At 40.9% G+C, this 13,527-nt stretch overlaps 1 non-coding gene across 1 annotated transcript; it reads right to left on the bottom strand.

Moving 5' to 3' along the window:
* Positions 1-10,146: 10,146 nt before the first annotated feature.
* On the bottom strand, positions 10,147-10,221 carry Trnal-caa. Its single transcript has one exon. It is a non-coding gene; the product is annotated as a tRNA-Leu (tRNA).
* Between the last annotated feature and the right edge of the window lie 3,306 nt (positions 10,222-13,527).

The following is a 13,527-nucleotide window of genomic DNA, read 5'->3' as shown; positions in this document are numbered from 1 at the left end:
ATATAGAAAACTTGAGGATACGTGATATCAAAAGTTTGCAAGGAAACCAAACTGCTGCAGACACCTTCATATTAACGCTGTTCTATCGGCAAATGCTCGAACAGTTTTGCGAAGAAACATAGTCCATTCTGTAATGTCAGATCCGGTTATTTGTCCATCGTGTTTATTCGAAATAGATCTCGCGAGAAAGTGTTTTCAGAATTAACTGTCCACGTTTACAATGAAGAGAAGTCACAGTAGTATTATTGCGGGATGACGCTATTTTTTTCTGCTGTCGAGAAAACATTTAATTAACTTCTTATCTGAGCGTATCATTACTGCGCTTAATAGAACTATTAAAAAAGCAGCCAATAATATGATTCATTCACACAGGCTATATGCAGGACGTAAGAAAACTATATATACGAATTTGAAGAGTTATTTGAGGAGATAAAACGGAATACATCTGTTTCGTGACACATATAGGTACGTCGTGTCCCCGACAACGGTCGTTAAAGGGATCGACCCTGGACTCACATTAGGCCAATCTTCAGAGCTGTTTTGACTGCATCGTATGCAACGCGTTGACGTAGGAACCTGATTTTAAACACCATTACGTCCTGCTGCTAGAAAGGTTAGGTATTCATTACTGATAACGTCCGCAGTTCGTGTTCTAGCGGCGAGCGTTGCTGCCTATGGATCACGGGGTCCCGGGTTCGATTCCCGGCCGGGTTGGTGATTTTCTCTGCCTGGGGACTGGGTGTTTGTGTTGTCCTCATCATTTCATCATCATTATCATTGGTGGCTAGAAGAATTTGAAGTCATTTTGACTATTTTCCGGCCGTGATTGTCTCAATAAATATGTAAAGATTTTTTTAAATTACCGCTACCAGTCACAAACTTTGTGAACTACTGTTTATCTTTTTATTTTGCTACATGTTTCGAAGGAATACCTCATCTTCAGGTTAAATGGCATTACAAAAACAATTTCACGATCAGATTATATTGATGATACATGGTCTTTTCATAAATGCTGTGGTTATCTTTGTTCTTCTGTGTCATCAATGTAATCTTATCGTGAAATTGTTTTTGTAATGCCGTTTAGCCTGAAGATTAGGTATTCCCTCGAAACATCTAGCAAAATAAAAAAATAATACAATAGTTAACAAAGTTTGTGACTGGTAGCGGTAATTTAAAAAACCTTTACATTTGGTGGCTAGATTGGGTTGGGTAAAAAAATTGAACTGTGTAAAAATTGGGACTTTGTACAGGTGCTGATGACCGCGCAGTTGAGAACCCCTCAAACCAAACATCATCATCATCATCATCATCATCATTACTGCTGCTGACAGTGTCCGTGTCAGTGTATAAACAAATAGATTATTGTTGTTTATGTTAAGTTGTGTTTACATGAAAGTGTCTACTGACGTTTACATATTATTGATGGCACATTACACTCTAACCGAGTTAGATGATATGCAACTAATTTATGAGGAGCCACGATGCAACAGTCGAGCGGCGAGGTATCTGTATATGAAAAACTTTCTGCGAAGGAGTTTGCCATATGACGTTATATTTCAAAGACTTGATGACTGTCTCCGTGAAACAGGATTTACTAGGGTAGATCATCGGTAAACTTATAGGCCTCACACTGCACGACCAGTTCAGTTTAAGAAAGTTATGTCACAGTAAATTGAAGGTAACCGCAGCACAGCACACGATGCATATCAAGGGATGTAAATATCTCCTACGCCGATTTGTGAAACAGATCTGCATCCACTGAAAAGGTGCACGACCTATCAGCTGATGACTATCCCTAGCACGTGGAATGCATTTTGTTTAGTGATGAAGAAAGTGAGTCAGGAAAATAAGACGGGCACAGCAGGCATGCCTGGAAGTCAGAAAACGCTTAAGGCATCTCACGTGTTCCACCATCAACAGAAGTTTGGCATAAATGTGTGGGCAGGTATTGTTAAGGACCATATGATTGACCTGTATCTTCTGCCCAAGACTCTCGGTGGAGGAAATTATCGCGTCTTTCTCTGTGAAGGACTACGAGTAATGTTGGAAAATGTCCGTCTTGCAATCAGTTAGTGATTATGATTCCAAAATGACGAAGCCTCAAAACACTGTAATTCATGTCAGAGAACATTTAGACAGTATTCTTCCCAATCGCTGAATTGGAAGGGCTGGACCAATACGGTAGGCACTGTGGGCTCCCGACCTCTCTTATGGATATGGATTCCTTTGTGTGTGTGTGTGTGTGTGTGTGTGTGTAGGGGGGGGGGGGGGGAGGAGGGGAAAGGAAAGGGGATGAGATAGCACTGGGTGTATGAGAGACCAACCGACACTCTAAAAGAGCTGGTTGCCCGATTGTCTGAAGCTCCAGCCATTATTCGTGGAACACCACGCTGTTTCGAGCGTGCTAGACAATCATTAGCACGTAGATGCCCATTGTGCAGCAATGTAAACGGACGACTTTTTCAGCAACATCTCTAAAACAGTATTAGTGGCATAGAAGTTTGAACATAGTCTCTGAACATGCTAGCTTCTAAATCTTCATGGACCCGTAGCGGGTAAACGGTGGTTCTACGACAGTTTTGTCACATGCTTTTTTTGTTTTTATCTCCTCTAAACGTTCTAAAATTCTGTATACGAAAATTTGTACACCCTATATAATACCGCTTTGATTGGTACGACAGTAATTTTTTTGTCCTCATCATAGAGTAATGCATCAGTCCATCTTCGGAAATAAGTACGTAATATACCGGGTGATCAAAAAGTCAGTACAAATTTGAAAACTTAATAAAGCACGGAATAATGTAGATAGAGAGGTAAAAATTGACACACATGCTTGGAATGACATGGGGTTTTATAGAACCAAAAAAAAAACAAAGTTCACAAAATGTCCGACAGATGGCGCTGGACAGAAAAACGTCAGTGAGTGCGCATGACAATCGTGTATAAAAGTAGCTGTAATGAGAGAGAGAATCAGATGCGCCAGCAGTCACAGCATGTTGACGTTACCTGAAAAGGTGCTTTTATTTGAAGCTGTATTATCAGAATGGGGAATGTGCTGGTTCAGCGTTACGATCCTATCGCCATAGGAAGGGGATTCGAATGGGTAAAGGTTCGTTGAGAAATGCAGCTGTGGCGAGAATGATTTCGAAGTTCGAAGCCACGGGTTGTTTAGACGATAGACCACGTAGTGGCCGACCGAGCACAAGGCGTAATGCTGCTGAGACAGTTCAGAAAGAAATGGAGACTGTAGCGGGTTCGTCTATGCACGGGGAAGTCAGCGCTTGTGCAGTCGCACGTCGCACCGGCATTCAATACGCTACTGTTTGGTTGGCACTTTGGCGTACCCTCCGGTGCTATCTGTACAAAATCCATCGGCATCATGAACTGTTACCTGGCGATTTAGTGAAGCGGAGGACATTTGCGGTGTGGGCGTTTCAAAAGATGGAGGAAGATGACGATTGGTTGAGTAACGTGTTATGAGCCGACGAAGCTCATTTCACGCTCCGAGGGTCTGTCAACGCCCACAACTGCAGAATTTGGACTACCGAAAATCCTAGAACTGTCGTGGAAACTCCATTGCATGACGAGAAAGTCACGGTATGGGTTGGATTTACCACATCTAACGTTATCGGGCCATTTTCTTTGAGTAAATGCGTGATTCTGGTTTTTTAACTGCTACCGCGACGGGTGAGAGGTACGCCGATATGTTACAGAGTCGTATCATCCCCAACCTGGCTGATAAACACCTTCTGGAACATACGATGATTATGCAGAAAGGCGCTCCACCCCATATTGCTAGACGCGTGAAAGATCTCTTGCGCGCGTCGTTTGGTGATGATCGTGTGGTCAGCCGCCACTTTCGTCATCCTTGGCCTTCCACGTCCCCAGACCTCAGTCCGTGCGATTATTGGCTTTGGGGTTACCTGAAGTCGCAAGTGTATCGTGATCGACCGACATCTCTAGGGATGCTAAAAGACAACATCCGACGCCAATGCCTCACCATAACTCCGGACATGCTTTACAGTGCTGTTCACAACATTATTCCTCGGCTACAGCTATTGTTGAGGAATGATGGTGGAAATATTGAGCATTTCCTGTAAATAACATCATCTTTGCTTTGTCTTACTTTGTTATGCTAACTATTGCTATCCTGATCAGATGAAGCGCCATCTGTCGGACATTTTTGAACTTTTGTATTTCTTTTGGTTCTAATAAAACCCCATGTCATTCCAAGCATGTGTATCGATGTGCACCTCTCTATCAGAATTATTCCACGATTTATTAAGTTTTCAAATTTCTACTGACTTTTTGATCACCCGGTATATTAATGAAGACGTGATGGGTCCACAATCGTTCACAAGTTTCCAGCGTCAAGCTGACAATGCACAGAAAAAATTACATTTAAATTATTCTTAAGCGGTTGTAACCTCAAAGCATAATAGAGGGTCATATCAGCAGCATCGCAAGGCGAAACAAAACGCAGATTCACATATGTAGTCAGTGTGCCGTATAACTGTGTTCCAAAGACGTCTTTATGTTTTATGTATCATCTGCTTAAGGTGGAAATGAGGAAACATTAAAGAATTTTGTGAATGTATGTCGAAATCCATACTGCACCATGTGCCTTTATATGATGGCACGTTATTATCACAATAATTTGGGCAATGAAGAGCTTGAAAAAACACCCTCACAACAAAATTCGGTGATCGGTCCAGTGAGTGGAGTGTTATATTAGAATCATACACGGTTTAAATAGTTTTACCGTTGACATAGCTGACCATTCTGTTTGTTTTATATCAAAGTCACGTTCGTAAAACAATAATAAATGACGTCGAATTTTCAGTTTGATAATATTTCATCAAGGCAAGTTCATGTGCACCAATCGCTCGCATACAGCGACATACCTCAGTAAGCCACACAAATAATTATGTTTGAGTAAAAGTCTGCGTTTGCAGATTGTTACGTTTCGTGGGTTCAACCGATGACGTTTATGTCCCTCTTGTCAAGTGACGGCTGTTGTGTAAGAGCACAAGAGCATGCGTAGAACCTAACTTCTGACAGCTTGCTGATTTATTGGTTAGTTTTCTTTGAATGCTGTTAAATGTAATGTATATGGGGTAATCTAAAATACACAGCACTAAAACTACCACGGTGTGCTACATTGCTTCCCTAGACTCGGTGAAACTTGGCATCAGGCTGGCGACCACACCATCAGTTCTGCATGTTTTAAGGACCTTTTGCGCATGCGTAACTGGCGTGACATAATTATCTTATGGGCCAAATACATACGGATTTGATAAACGACATGCATAGTTCACGGCATGCACAGCTAGCCCTTTTTACTCAACTACGAGTTTCAGTTAATGCCACCAGCAGCAGACTTTTGTCTCCATTGACTTGTCAGAAATCCCACTAGCAGTAGCACACTCCTCAGATATGCCAATTCACTCACTATGGCGCAAAATTAGATCGGGCTTCAGTATATATTATAATTATACTAGTAGAAAAACCTATTTTGGGGACTAGTAGGGAGATGGCGTCGTCACTCCACTTCTGATATCAAACTGATATGCAAAGTAATTGCCGGCCCCGGTGGTCTTGCGGTTAAGGCGCTCAGTCTGGAACTGCGCGACTGCTACGGTCGCAGGTTCGAATCCTGCCTCGGGCATGGATGTGTGTGATGTCCTTAGGTTAGTTAGGTTTAAGTAGTTCTAAGTTCTAGGAGACTGATGACCACAGATGTTAAGTCCCATAGTGCTCAGAGCCATTTGCAAATTAATTAAATTAATCAATTAATCACCCCCACTGCCGCCCACACCCGCCCCCCCGACCACACCCACCACCGCCCCAAATGACGTCACGTGTTTTTATCAGCTGCACGTGTGCCCCATCACCCACCCCCCCTTGCCCCCCTCCCCCCTACGCCTCTCACCCCCAACCTACCCTGTTGTTGTTGTTGTTGTGGTCTTCAGTCCTGAGACTGGTTTGATGCAGCTCTCCATGCTACTCTATCCTGTGCAAGCTTTATCATCTCCCAGTACCTACTGCAACCTACATCATTCTGAATCTGCTTAGTGTATTCATCTCTTGGTCTCCCTCTACGATTTTTACCCTCCACGCTGCCCTCCAATACTAAATTGGTGATCCCTTGATGCCTCAGAACATGTCCTACCAACCGATCCCTTCTTCTGGTCAAGTTGTGCCACAAACTTCTCTTCTCCCCAATCCTATTCAATACTTCCTCATTAGTTATGTGATCTACCCATCTAATCTTCAGCATTCTTCTGTAGCACCACATTTCGAAAGCTTCTATTCTCTTCTTGTCCAAACTATTTATCGTCCATGTTTCACTTCATACATGGCTACACTCCATACAAATACTTTCAGAAATGACTTCCTGACACTTAAATCTATACTCGATGTTAACAAATTTCTCTTCTTCAGAAACGCTTTCCTTGCCATTGCCAGTCTACATTTTATATCCTCTCTACTTCGACCATCATCAATTATTTTGCTCCCCAAGTAGCAAAACTCCTTTACTACTTTAAGTGTCTCATTTCCTAATCTAATTCCCTCAGCATCACCCGACTTAATTAGTCTACATTCCATTATCCTTGTTTTGCTTTTGTTGATGTTCATCTTATATCCTCCTTTCAAGACACTGTCCATTCCATTCAAGTGCTCTTCCAAGTCCTTTGCTGTCTCTGACAGAATTACAATGTCATCGGCGAACCTCAAAGTTTTTACTTCTTCTCCATGAATTTTAATAGCTACTCCGAATTTTTCTTTTGTTTCCTTTACTGCTTGTTCAATATACAGATTGAACAACATCGGGGAGAGGCTACAACCCTGTCTTACTCCCTTCCCAACCACTGCTTCCCTTTCATGTCCCTCGACTCTTATAACTGCCATCTGGTTTCTGTACAAATTGTAAATAGCCTTTCGCTCCCTGTATTTTACCCCTGCCACCTTTAGAATTTGAAAGAGAGTATTCCAGTCAACATTGTCAAAAGCTTTCTCTAAGTCTACAAATGCTAGAAGAGTAGGTTTGCCTTTCCTTAATCTTTCTTCTAAGATAAGTCGTAAGATCAGTATTGCCTCACGTGTTCCAGTGTTTCTACGGAATCCAAACTGATCTTCCCCGATGTCGGCTTCTACCAGCTTTTCCATTCGTCTGTAAAGAATTCGTGTTAGAATTTTGCAGCTGTGACTTATTAAACTAATAGTTCGGTAATTTTCACATCTGTCAACACCTGCTTTCTTTGGGATTGGAATTATTATATTCTTCTTGAAGTCTGAGGGTATTTCGCCTGTTTCATACATCTTGCTCACCAGATGGTAGAGTTTTGTCAGGACTGGCTCTCCCAAGGCCGTCAGTAGTTCCAATGGAATGTTGTCTACTCCGGGGGCCTTGTTTCGACTGAGGTCTTTCAGTGCTCTGTCAAACTCTTCACGCAGTATCATATCTCCCATTTCATCTTCATCTACATCCTCTTCCATTTCCATAACATTGTCCTCAAGTACGTCGCCCTTGTATAGACCCTCTATATACTCCTCCCACCTTTCTGCTTTCCCTTCTTTGCTTAGAACTGGGTTTCCATCTGAGTTCTTGATATTCATACAAGTCGTTCTCTTATCTCCAAAGATCTCTTTAATTTTCCTGTAGGCAACCTACCCTATTGGCTGAAATATTGAATTTTGGAGGGAATTTCGAATTTTGGCGGGAATTTCCTTGTCCCAGGGCTGTGCTGACATCCCACCCCACCCCTCACGCCGAAATTGGCGGGAAATTAAAATTGGTGGGAAATTAGAATTGGCGGTGCCCTTTCCAGGACTTGAAAACTGGTCCTCCTGGGCGGGAAGCCCAAGTGCACTGCCCCCTAACACAATTAAACCACCAGAGGCACTTGAAATCTATTGGAAATTAAAAATGTCGGTGCCATTCCTGGGACTCGTAACCTGATTCTACTGGATGGAAAGTCCAAGTGCATCCTCAACACATGGACACTGTCCAAATGCGGGAGAGGAAGGTTATGTTAGTGTACTTTATTTATTTTGGTTGGGAAACTGGTGCAAAGATCGATAGTAATTACCTACTTAATCACAAATATCAAGCCTAATTACACAACTATATGCATAGCACTACACAAGGACGGCTTAAAAGCACAATACCGCTCAAAAACTAACGATACCATACAACTGGAGTTATCCTGCTGGAAAAAAATTTCGCAGTATCACTCGAAACTAGCGACAGACACACTCAAACACTGCCCGACACCTACAAGCTGGCGGGAAAAAGGCTGAGGTGTAAGGTACTATCTTTATTCTTTTTCGTGGGAAATACGTCCAACAGACGAGATGCTGGTGATGGACCGAGAGGAGTTCACAAAGTGTATTACCTGTAAGCATACAGTATCTTTCGCTGTTTGACATCAGAGTTCGCTACAGATGCATGCTCTAAAACCATCCTGCAGCCCAGGTAATCAAAGCCAATACACGCTACCACAACTGATGAAAAAAAAATGCGTCACAGTTCTAAGTACACTTAGAAATTTTCATGAAAAAACCGGCACTCACAATGAACGGTTCATAATGCAGCACATTTACTGGGGGAAAATCGTCATCCTACAAGACTGTAGGGCGGGGGGATGGTAGTTGAATGTGCATGCTTCTTGATGTACAATCACAAACTGCAGAAACCCAAGGCCTTCTCACTTCCCCTCACGCCTCCCCGTCCCCCCCCCCCCCAATCTACAATGCTCAGCCGAGCGTCTTGCGCCCACCCTCTTTGACAACTGCATACATTCGGCTTTGCACCAATTGGCGACTGCCTTAGGGCGACGATCCTATGCCTGCACAATAGCATGTATAGTCAACTAAACAAAAGGAGATAAAAGGATGGCCACCTCAAGTGCAACTTGTTCGTCTAAAATATAGCGATAGAGCCCCCACATGCCGCCCCCTCCCCCCACGGCAGAGAGCGTCTGTGTCTGGCGACAACCATAACAGACACGCCGCCCCTCCCCCTCGCCTGCAGCAGTCTGCCATTCGTCGATGGAGAACAATTGTATCTGATGTCAACGCCCATCTATTAAAACAAGCAAAACACATTTGCGGCCACAATAAATGTCCTTTTTCCACGAAAATAGGTGAAATGCATTTTCTTTTAGTTTTATGAGGAAAATTGGTATAGTTTTTACATTCGACTGCAGTCGCATCTCATTATTTTTTGACGTCCAGCAAAGTGTATCGCCACCGATCACAAATGATCAGCAGAGACATGCTCACCCTGCGTAAAATCAGGAAAAAATACTTTGACTATTTTGACATGAGAACTACCGATCACCGCAGAACGTCCTCGTTATTTAGAAACAGCCATCAGAGTTAAGAAAAAGCGAGAATTTAAACTCCAAAGAAAAAAATCTATATCAAGCAATTTCTTCCAGTTTGTTGAACAAATTACACGACCTGAGAGCATCTCTCGCATTCAGTGTCTGCAAATAAACTGTCATGCACGTGTGTATTACAAATGTTTCAGACAATCTTTCACGCCATTGGCACACATGTCGGAAAAAACACATTCACTTAACATTTGACAACAAGAATCTATAATTCAAGAGAACATAATTGTTTTGTACTCTATGACCGGTCTCCTTTTACCAATGCGATGCTATATCATACTAGCGTTTACGAAACAAATCGTGAGAGCCTATCTTGCCCTGAAATTTCGTTAAAAGATATCGCCGCAGCGAAAAAAAAAAAAGAAACGCTTTTCAAGAATCGTCCGTGGTGCCCTAGCCATCTCTTCCACCCGACAGACGACTCATCAGTGATATCTGTTTGATAGGCGAATTATTTAAATTGATCATTAGAGTCACTTTGTACGTCGAGTAATTTTTTTTTCAGCAGTCGGATTACACTCACCAAGTAGGACAACTGGAAATCCATGGAGAGAACACGATGTTCTTTTCGAGGAACGCTACTGAGAAATGACACCTGATGTTGACTACAGAGGGATTCTACAACCAACAACATACATTTCGCGTAAGGACTGCGCTATTACAAAAGGCGATCATAACGACAACGAAATTTTCACTCTGCAGCGGAGTGTGCGCTGATATGAAACTTCCTGGCAGATTGAAACTGTGCACCGGGCCGAGACTCGAACTCAGAGTCTTTGCCTTTTGAGGGCAAGTGCTCTACCAACTGAGCTACCCAAGCACGGCTCACGCCCCGTCCTCACAGCTTTAATTCCGCCAGTACCTCGTCTCCTATCTTCCAGACTTCGCAGAAGCTCTCCTGCATACCTTGCAGAACTAGCTCTGCTGGAAGAAAGAATATTGCGGAGACATGGCTTAGCCACAGCCTAGAGGATGTTTCCAGAACGAAATTTTCACTCTGCAACGGAGTGAACGCTGATATGAAACTTCCTGGCAGATTAAAACTGTGTGCCGGGTCGAGACTTTGCAAGGGCAAAGGTCCCGAATTCGAGTCTCGGTCCGGCACACAGTTTTAATCTGCCAGGAAGTTTCATATCAGCGTACACTCCGCTGCAGAGTGAAAATCTCATTCTGGAAACATCCCCCAACCTTGATATAGAAAGTGGAATGACACCGCCATCTCCCTACTACTTTGGGGTATTCTCATTGAGATTCAGTATATTAAATTTCGGATTTTATCGTACAGTAATCCATCTGGGGCACTGAGAACCACAAAGCACATCATTGTCGATTGTAAGACTGTAACATTTATTTGTGCTTCTGACATCTTTTGATATTATGATGGGTTAGGTTTATCTGTATTGTAGGCTCAGACTGTATGTATATATGAACATCCATGATAAAGTGTCTCATTGGTTCCTTTTATATTCAGTAAAATGTGGGATCGACGGTGGTGTGCTTTCAGTTCTTTTGGCCTTCAGCACCTCATTTGTATTCTAATCAAATGATGTTATTGGTAGATAGTGCTACTAGAATTTAATCATTTCTTTATATGGCAGTTTGTGTTTGGAGTTGGTTGTTTACGGTGCAGGAACCGGCTTTCCTGTGCAGTGTCTACATTAACTCTGTTGAATCTATTTTAAGTGCTAACAGAAAAGAAAATTACCAGGGAAATTTATCCACAAAGGAACTACGGCATCCCAGACCATACCCATTGTGTGAGGGAGTGAGGGAATCAAATAAGCGTGATTGTAAGCGAATATTTAACAAAGAATTGTGTAATAAACATTAGTTGTTGTGTAGGTACAACATAAGAATGTCTGATTTTCAGCCTCGGCGTTAACTTGTCATCTAATACATGTATTCGGGAACTTATGCACTTCTCCAAAAAAATAAAAAGCACAAAGACTCCCACTTACGCAACAATGCAAATGGAGAGTAGTGGAAACTTAAACATTATTTCATTCTTGCCATAGACTGTGCTTAATTATGTACAAAACAACAAAATTCCATAAAACAAGTCTTTCCCTTTCTCAGAGAAGTTATGCATATAATAATAATAATTCAAATAATATCACATCACAGCCAATACAGATTAAGCGTGGAATATACCAAGGAGACTCATTAAGTCCTTTCTGGTTCTGCCTTGCTCTGAATCCACTATCCAACATGCTAAATAATACAAATTATGGATACAATATTACTGGAACATACCCACACAAAATCACACATTTGCTATACATAGATGATCTAAAACTACTGGCAGCAACAAATCAACAACTCAACCAATTACTAAAGATAACATAAATATTCAGCAATGATATAAATATGGCTTTTGGAACAGACAAATGTAAGAAAAATAGCATTGTCAAGGGAAAACACACTAAACAAGAAGATTACATATTGGATAACCACAGTAACTGCATAGAAGCAATGGAAAAAAAAGATGCCTATAAATATCTAGGATACAGACAAAAAATAGTAATAGATAATACAAATATTAAAGAAGAACTAAAAGAAAAATATAGACAAAGACTAACAAAAATACTGAAAACAGAATTGACAGCAAGAAACAAGACAAAAGCTATAAATACTTACGCTATACCAATCCTGACCTACTCATTTGGAGTACTGAAATGGAGTAACACAGACCTAGAAGCACTCAATACACTTACACGATCACAATGCCACAAATATAGAATACATCACATACATTCAGCAACAGAAAGATTCACATTAAGCAGAAAGGAAGGAGGAAGGGGATTTATCGATATAAAAAACCTACATTATGGGCAGGTAGACAATTTAAGAAAATTCTTTCTAGAACGAGCAGAAACTAGCAAAATACATAAAGTAATCACTCATATAAATACATCGGCTACACCACTGCAATTTCATAACCACTTCTACAACCCTTTAGATCACATAACATCAACAGATACGAAGAAAGTAAATTGGAAAAAGAAAACACTACATGGCAAGCACCTGTATCATCCAACACAGCCACACATCGATCAAGATGCATCCAACACATGGCTAAGAAAAGGCAATATATACAGTGAGATGGAAGGATTCATGATTGCAATACAGGATCAAACAATAAACACAAGATATTACAGCAAGCATATTATTAAAGATCCCAATACCACAACAGATAAATGCAGACTTTGCAAACAACAAATAGAAACAGTAGATCACATCACAAGCGGATGTACAATACTAGCAAATACAGAATACCCCAGAAGACATGACAATGTAGCAAAAATAATACATCAAAAGCTTGCCTTACAACATAAACTTATAAAACAACGCGTTCCCACATACAAGTATGCACCACAAAGTGTACTGGAGAATGATGAATTCAAATTATACTGGAACAGAACCATTATAACAGATAAAACAACACCACATAACAAACCTGACATCATACTCACCAATAAAAAGAAGAAATTAAAGCAACTAATCGAAATATCCATACCCAATACAACAAATATACAAAAGAAAATAGGAGAAAAAATTGAAAAATACATCCAACTGGCTGAGGAAGTCAAGGACATGTGGCATCAGGATAAAGTTGACATTATACCAATTATACTATCAACTACAGGAGTCATACCACACAATATCCACCAGTACATCAATGCAATACAGCTACATCCAAACCTATATATACAACTACAGAAATCTGTAATTATTGATACATGTTCAATTACCCGAAAGTTCCTAAATGCAATATAACACATACCATACAGTTAAAAGGAAGTGACGCTTGATCAAGGTCCGCGTCACTTTCCGTTGTTAACCAGACTTAACGTCTGAGAAAGTAAAGAAATAATAATAATAATAATAATAATAATAATAATAATTATTATTATTATTATTATTATTATTATTGTTGTTGTTGTTGTTATTATTGTTATTGACAACAGCTCAAGTTGTATAAATATGATAAGCATAGCTGTTATACAGCATGTACTATTACTTTCATAATCTCATATCTATCTGAATTTAAAAATTTGTGAATGCTCATATTGTATACATACCAGCTGTCACTGCTCTTGTTCACATCAGATGTACATCTAAATAT

The sequence above is a fragment of the Schistocerca piceifrons genome, chromosome 7 (genome assembly GCF_021461385.2).
Source record: "Schistocerca piceifrons isolate TAMUIC-IGC-003096 chromosome 7, iqSchPice1.1, whole genome shotgun sequence".
Taxonomy (NCBI): domain Eukaryota; kingdom Metazoa; phylum Arthropoda; class Insecta; order Orthoptera; family Acrididae; genus Schistocerca; species Schistocerca piceifrons.
The sequence above is the reverse complement of the archived record's forward strand: the minus strand, read 5'-3'. Positions and strand labels throughout refer to the sequence as shown.